Here is a 7,431-nt window from a genome sequence, read left to right as displayed (position 1 = left end):
ACCTCGTGGATCTTACATGCCAGTGGAAAGAGATGGAAAACATGTAGTAAAGCTAACAGTATAAAGTAAATAGTATATTTGAAAGTGTTGAATCATATGGGAAAGGATAGAGGGAGAAGGGGTTTGGGAGTGTGTGTGTGTGTGTGTGTGTGTGTGTGTGAGGCAGAAAAAATTTTTAAGTAGTGTGGATGGAGTAGTCCTCATGGAGAAGATGACATCTGAGAAAATACTTGAAGCAAGGAAGTGAATTAAGTAAGCAAATATCAGGGAAATGAAACAGCTAGTGGAAAGATGCTAAGGTGGTGAATGCCTGCCCTATTCAAGAACAGGGAGGAGGCCAGTATGACTGAAGTAGGAAGAAGGTTTGAGAGAGTAGCAGCACATGAGCAACTGGAAAGGTGTACTTGCCAACAATTGAGATGTGAAGTGGGGAAGATCAGGCATTCATTTTTATGCATGTTAAGTTTGAGATATCTTCTAGACATCCAGTAGAGGTACAACCTATTCTTGGCTAGAATGTCTGAAATTTGTAGGCTGATACAACCACCACTTTGTGTGGTAGGAAGTGTTCAATTATTATTTCCTAGGAAACAGTTCAAGAAGGAATATCAACTCAAAGGGGAAGAGTTGGCATCATCAAATATAAACTTGATTTTTCAACATGTAGAATGGTATTGAGTTTGATTTCTTAACACTATATATTGGTGCATTGGACTGAGTTAACAAAAACAAAAATAAAAAAATTTTAACTGGTTAAAACAAAGGTAGTTTTTTGGTGTAGGTAACTATAAAAGTTAAGAGGAAGTGCATGATTCAGAAATGATTTGATCAAGACTACTGATTCTGCAGTTCTCCCAACTCTGTCCTTTTTCTTGTGTCAGCTTCATCCTTGATTTGGCTTTCCTTGTGGTAGCAAAATGGCTGCTGGTGTTCAAGGTCTCACTGTCATTCACCAGACTCTCCAGAGAAAAAGAGCTCTTCTCTTCCTCTAAATCCCCAGACACAAATCCTTGCTTTTACCCTAGTTGGACCAATTTGGATCACATGTTCTGCCATGAGTGAATCACTGAGACAAGAATAGTGGAATTCCTCTAATTTACTTATTCCAATTATAGCCCATTCTTGGAACTGAGGCTGGTCAGTTCTAACCAAATTGCCTACAAAACCTTGGGAAAAGGTGTGAATGTGGTGCATGCTGTGTAGGTACCTGCAATATCTTCTCCTTTATGTGAAAATTGGAATTGTGGATACATAGCAGTTTGGTTAAGATGGGCCTGTGCCATTATAAAGCATTTTTATTCCCATTGTAAACAGTCCATTTTTCCTTCAAGTTTATCTATAAATATAGGATGATGCTTATATTAAGTTAAAACCATGTCTATTGGGTGGTTTTAACTCTCTTCACCAAGCTACCTCTTCCAAAGAGGATCAAGTTTGCCTTTCTACATTGGAGAGAATGCTCATTATTGTGTTCCTTAGCCAGAACAAATTCTAGAATAATATTGCCACTTTCTTCCAAATGTTCCTGCTGTTATCATGCCATTTAACACTTTTTATCCCTATTTTGTACAGCATAATGGTTAAGAACACAGACTTAAAAGTCAGGTAGACATGGGATCATAGCCTGGATCTAACACTGTGTGCAAACTAACCTAAATTGTTATTTTTGAGCCTTGATTTCTTCATGAGTAAAATACATTTAACCAGTGCCTGACTTATAGAGGAATTTGAGGATAAAATGTACACAAAGTGGTTAGCATAGCATCTTCTAGGCAGGAAGAGGTCAACACATAATAGAGGCTGCTATTATTATGATTCCTTTTTTATTATATTCAGGGTAGTTGTTCCTTTGTTGCTTTTTCTATCCATTGGAGACAAGCCTTTCTCAGGATAAAAACAAAAGATGTTTTTCTGTACTGTGAATTTAGCAGATGTGTTCATAGCTGTTGATTTAATTGTACAACTTACTGAGGCTCCTTTGCTAGGATTGTGGTTTGTATGATGAAAGACTGATCCATATGATTTTTCCTTTCTGGAAAGTCTGTGGTATACAGTAGCAGTGACAACAAAAGCAGCCAACCTATATAGCCTTTTATCTTCACCCAGTGCTTTTCTTGGTTTAATTTACTTCTTTCCTCTCAACTCTTCTTAAGAAAAGTGCTCTATATTTCTTTTCTTTTCTCTCTTTTTTTTTTTGATTTTATATATTTTGACACTCATTTGTATATTTTTTCCTTCCACTCACATTTCAGTTTCATGGTCCATTGTCTAGAAAACCACATATTGTTCCTTGAAAATTATTTTGCACAATTATCTTTTCACTGTGCCATATCCCGTTTTTCTGTCCTGCCCATAACATGAAGGAATAGCAAGAACGTCACTTGTATGCCAAAACATTTAGTTTCCCCGCTCAGAACCTCAGATGTGGTAGAAAGATAACCCTGGCATCTCTCACTGAATTCCAAGCTCCTACACAAATCAATACAAGTGTCTCCCGGTCATGGGCTTGCTGAGTGTCAGCAGGCTCTTTGTCATGTCTTCTCCATTCAGTCCAAGGGGACAACACACTTCCTGGTCAGCCACATCAAATTTCTTCTATGCTCTGCACAGAGGACACAGAAAGAAATTTGTGAATGAAATCTCTGCTGGTCCACGTAAGGGAAGTCTATCAAATTTAAGGAGAGAAAAAAAAAAAATGAAGTGAATGTTCACATAAGCTCAACTGCTAACCCAGGGAGCTGCTTATTGGTGCTGATGAAGGAAGGGCATAGTTGTTGCTTCGGAGGAGGAAGAGTTAGTAAAAGAATAAATTTATCAAAAACAAGCTTTATTCATTAGTGGGGAAGAACTGAATGTTTTACACTTAAAAAATTTAGTCTTCCTTTTAAAGTTATTGTAGGTTAATACAGCATGCAGTAATATATCAACTCCAGGCACAAATTTCATCTTTCTACCTTTTCTCCTATTAAAATTTTGTTCAGTGGACTGCAAATATTGTATTATCTTAAAATGTCATTTTTGTTTTGTAATGACTCTTCTAGATTCTTCCAGCTCCTCAGGTTTTGATTCATACATGTGCATAAAAATTTCACCTATTGTGGGTAATTGGTTCACTCGGCACACATGTTGGTTTTGAGTTGTGACACTTTTGGGGTAAATAGTTATGATTTTAAAATTTCAAATAGAATTCAGATCCTATTAGCCACTAGTAAGATACCAGTATAAGATAATAAACTCCTTGTTTAGCATTAACTTGGTTTATAAATTTAGCCAATGAGTTTATTGCCTACTAAGTAGTGTTTTATCAGTGGACAATAGAATCTGAGCTCAGTTTGGAACTGAAAATCACAACTGCTATTTGTATTATTGATTCATAAGAGAAAAGTACTTTCGTGTTCTTCTTTTATAAAACTAGTATTTTTTAAAATGGATTATTTAGTAGCAGTATAGCAGTTTGAAACAAAGTATGGCTCAGATATCTGGCATCCAAATGTCTCTGTGTTACTTTGCTGTTCTAACTTCTTGTCATATATCAAGGACTGTTAGACATCTTAATAACCCTAAGGGAATATAATTAAATTGTCAAATATTTATTCAGCACACACTCTGTGCCAGATCCTGGCCAGAAATTAGAGTCTCTGTATTTGATTAGTCCACTCTCTTCCACAAACCTGTATCCTTGAGTCCCACTGGGAAAGGGAAACCCTGCAATGTAGGACTAGGACAGGAGTAGATTAGCATAGGCTGAATATGCATATTCATCAAGTTCAGGATAAATCCCAAGAAGTTGAGTCCTGATCCTTCACACTGCCTTTCAGTGAACTAGTAACACTAAGAAGTCTTCAAACTGGGTGTTAGTCTCGATCAGGAATTACCCAGTTCTTGAATGGCTTCAGGACAGAGAGTCTAATCATTTCTAACATTTATAGATCTTCATCTCTATGGCATGCAGTGTAATAGATCTTCAAAATGCAGAGCTGAGTAAGATAGGGTCTTTGTCCTCACAGCTTATAATACATTAGGGGAGGCACCTTACCCCAATATAAGACTATAAGTGGAGTGAACACCTCTGTTTTGACAGTGAGAAGAAAACGCGCTACCTGGTAATTGAGCTGCGAGTAGGAACTCACCTCATAGGAAAAAAGAGCATGGTCAAGAACATGAAGGTGTAAAACAAACAAAAATGAACTCATTTGCTTAATTCTAGGATTGAGGAAAGTAATTGAGTTTGGCCATGCAAAGTTTGTTCATTTAGACATAAAATTTTAAAAGGAGGAGAGTATGACCTATACATTCTAAGGAATATGGTAAAAATTCATGTATTGATGGTGTCTCTGAGGATAGTGTCAGAAAAGTCCACAATTTTAATGACTAACAGAATTTGCTAAGTAGACTACTATTAATAATTTTATTCATAATCATGGGAGTCTGTAATGTGAGTTATAAATACCATCAGCAGTGAAATGAATGAGATGAAAAAGTAGATCTATTTTTACAAAGAAATATATCAAATCAAATTCAGTTGTAAGTGGTAGTTGCAGGGCAGTTCTCTAAGTGGTTGTGGACCGACCCAGCTCTCCCCGCTTTCTCTCTTGCAGTTCTCAAGAATAACTCTAGAATGTGCCGAGAATGCACATCTTGAGATAGCAGGGGACTGGCCAGAACAGCCCAGGCTCTGTTCCAGTCTCCCTCCCCCCTCTAGGATAGGATGTCTTCAATGCTTTAGCCCAGAAAATCCTGTAACCCTGGTATAAAACCCAGGGTGGGCTGCTTTCTGGGGTTCCTCAGCTGCAGTTTAGGTAGGGCACATGCAGATGAGACGCCATCCTTTTCGGACAGCTTTCCTTAGCATTGGGGGATGGGCTCACAATGAATCCTAGGCTTCTATTGTCATTTGTTGCCTATTTATAAGTAACAAACTCTATATAAGCTGTTATGGGTGTGGGTGTTCTGTGTCACTAGACACAGACAAGCTGGTAACCTAGCTGTGCACAGTGAATCTACTTCACTGCGGTGTTTGAAGCTTGAATGGTGGGATGTGACTGAATAGTAACATCAAGCCCATCAATCTTAAAACTAGTCCATCCAGATGAAGAAAATCATAGATGCCTACATTATTTAGTTCAATAAAATTCCACATGAGTCCCACTGATAGGATATGGGGAGACGGACAATATAAGATAAATTTACTAATAATCTTCGAGATAATCACCAGAGGCAAAGGCACAAGGTGAATTTGTTGATTATAATGTGTTGGTTACCATTTTGTGCTCAGCTACTGAAAACTCCTTGTTAGAGAATAAATTAAAGATTCAATTACACAGAATTATATAATAGATGAGCTCCAGAAGAGATTTTCATTCAGAAATGTGAATGGAGAATAAAAGAATAGAGACTGTAGAAATTAGCTAGCTCCTTGGAAAACACAACTGAGGAATATTAGTAGAATAAGCATATGAGTCAACACAGTTAAGCCTACATTAACTTTCTTTTTGAACTTGGCAGGTCAGCATCAGTGTCCAGTGCCATATAATGGGAATCATTCAAATGTGCAGAGGCATCTTCAGTGGCAGAAATTAATGTTACACAGCTTTTGGAAGACTTCTAAGACTCACCTTCCAACTATATCTCTGTGTTTGTTCTATCTGTATTCTGTATTCTGCATTGGTGTCTTGTAACTAATCGAAATAATAACTGATTTAAATTTGACCATCTACAAGATGTACTTTAATAAAGTATCAAGCAATTATTGAATAATCATGTTCCAGAGCTAGTTTGATGAGCACACAAGAGGACAGTGGGATAATGGAGTTCCAAATTTTCTATGTATATAGGCATGAAGAGGAACAGGTATAAATGAGCTGGACAGTCTATAGCAAGTCTTTCCTTTGCATGTGGCCCAGGAAAGGCGCTAACTTCTCTTTACTGTCCCCTGCCTCCACCATCCTTAAACAGAAGGTAAAAGCCATAAAAATCATTTGCAAAACCATCTTGGGTGGTTCTTGCTTTGATAGCACATATATTGACATTGGAATAATACAGAGAATATTAGCATGGCCCCTGTGCAAGGATGGCTTGCAAATTTGTGAAGCCATATTGAAAAAAACTTTAAAAAAAGAAAAAAAGATCATCCTGTGTTGTGCTGACTGGATGTTTCAGACATGACTTGCTTTTCTTTACCTTGCCCAGGTATATTATGAGCCCTTATGTAGAGGGTATAATATAACTTCTGTTTGCTGCCTCAAGAGAACTCAATCATTTTGGCTCTGACATTAGATATATCCCAACTTCACCTGTTGACTTGGAGAAGTTAAAGGAAGAATTGTGTTCTTTGTTTCACCACTATACTTGCACTGGTTAGCAAGCGTGCTTATGACATTTGACCAATAGTGATAGGTTAGAGAAGAGGGATATAAACTGTATACACTGCTGAAAGCGTCTGATCCTCCCCCTGAGCTTGGTAAGGTCCTGGGTTGAATCTTCGGTGTGACACGCAGGGAAGGTGACTGTGGTGAAGCCCGAAACCTGTCAAGTGGCCATGAGGAAGCTCTTCTTATAAAAATATATTATTATTGAAGGTTTATTAATACATAAGACACTGTTAAATTGATTTTGGCCCAGAAAAGATAGAAAATAGAAAAGTCTTTTGAATTTCATTTACTTTATCTGCAGTTTCCCACAAGAACATTCCTAGTTTCCACTTTTGCTTCTGTTTTCCTTCTATCTTCAGAGCAAGAAATCCTATCTAGTCCTAACTTTTGCTACCTAACCAGGGAGTAATTCTGGAATAACCAACTGATAATCTGATTTATTGACCTGAACAACAGTCTGTGTTCTTGATTATTGTTGTACAGTATAATTTTAAAAGTTATGTAATATTTCACTGTATAGATGTTCTACAATTTATTTAACCATTTTTTTTAATGTTGGACATTTAGTTGCTTCTGGGTTGTTTTTATTTCTTTTGTGCTATTATAAAATACAGATAGATTTATCTTTGTATTTTTATCTCACACCTTTTGGTTAAGTTCTTAGAAGTGAACGTGCTGGGTCACAGGATTGCTGTTGTGTCATTATTTTAACTGTTGTTGAAGTTTAATCAACCAGCAGGTGAGCCATGTCAAAGTCATTTTAGAGAAAATAGCAAAGCCATATTCCTGAATAAAAGGAAATCATGCAAAAACAAATCAATGAAATCTTTTTACTTAAGGTGAGTGTGGAAGTTCAGGGTGGTTTATTGAATATTAGAGTAATTGACTTAGTTCTAGATAAAGGGAAATGGAAATACACTCTGGACTTAGGAAGAACATTGGTGAAGTCCCAGGACCATTGTTTCCTTTCTAATCCTGGAGGAAAAAATAATTTTTTTTAGAGTGAATAATATCTCATATCCAGAGAATCATAGAATCCAAAAATGCATGCAGACCTAAC

General features: G+C 37.0%; 1 non-coding gene across 1 annotated transcript; it reads left to right on the top strand.

The window, feature by feature from the left end:
- The first annotated feature begins 6,002 nt into the window (after positions 1-6,002).
- On the top strand, positions 6,003-6,111 carry LOC123647833. The gene has a single exon (XR_006738371.1). It is a non-coding gene; the product is annotated as a U6 spliceosomal RNA (small nuclear RNA).
- The last annotated feature ends 1,320 nt before the right edge of the window (positions 6,112-7,431 follow it).

Source organism: Lemur catta, chromosome 11 (genome assembly GCF_020740605.2).
Source record: "Lemur catta isolate mLemCat1 chromosome 11, mLemCat1.pri, whole genome shotgun sequence".
In the NCBI taxonomy this organism is placed as follows: Eukaryota; Metazoa; Chordata; class Mammalia; order Primates; family Lemuridae; genus Lemur; species Lemur catta.
The sequence above is the reverse complement of the archived record's forward strand: the minus strand, read 5'-3'. Positions and strand labels throughout refer to the sequence as shown.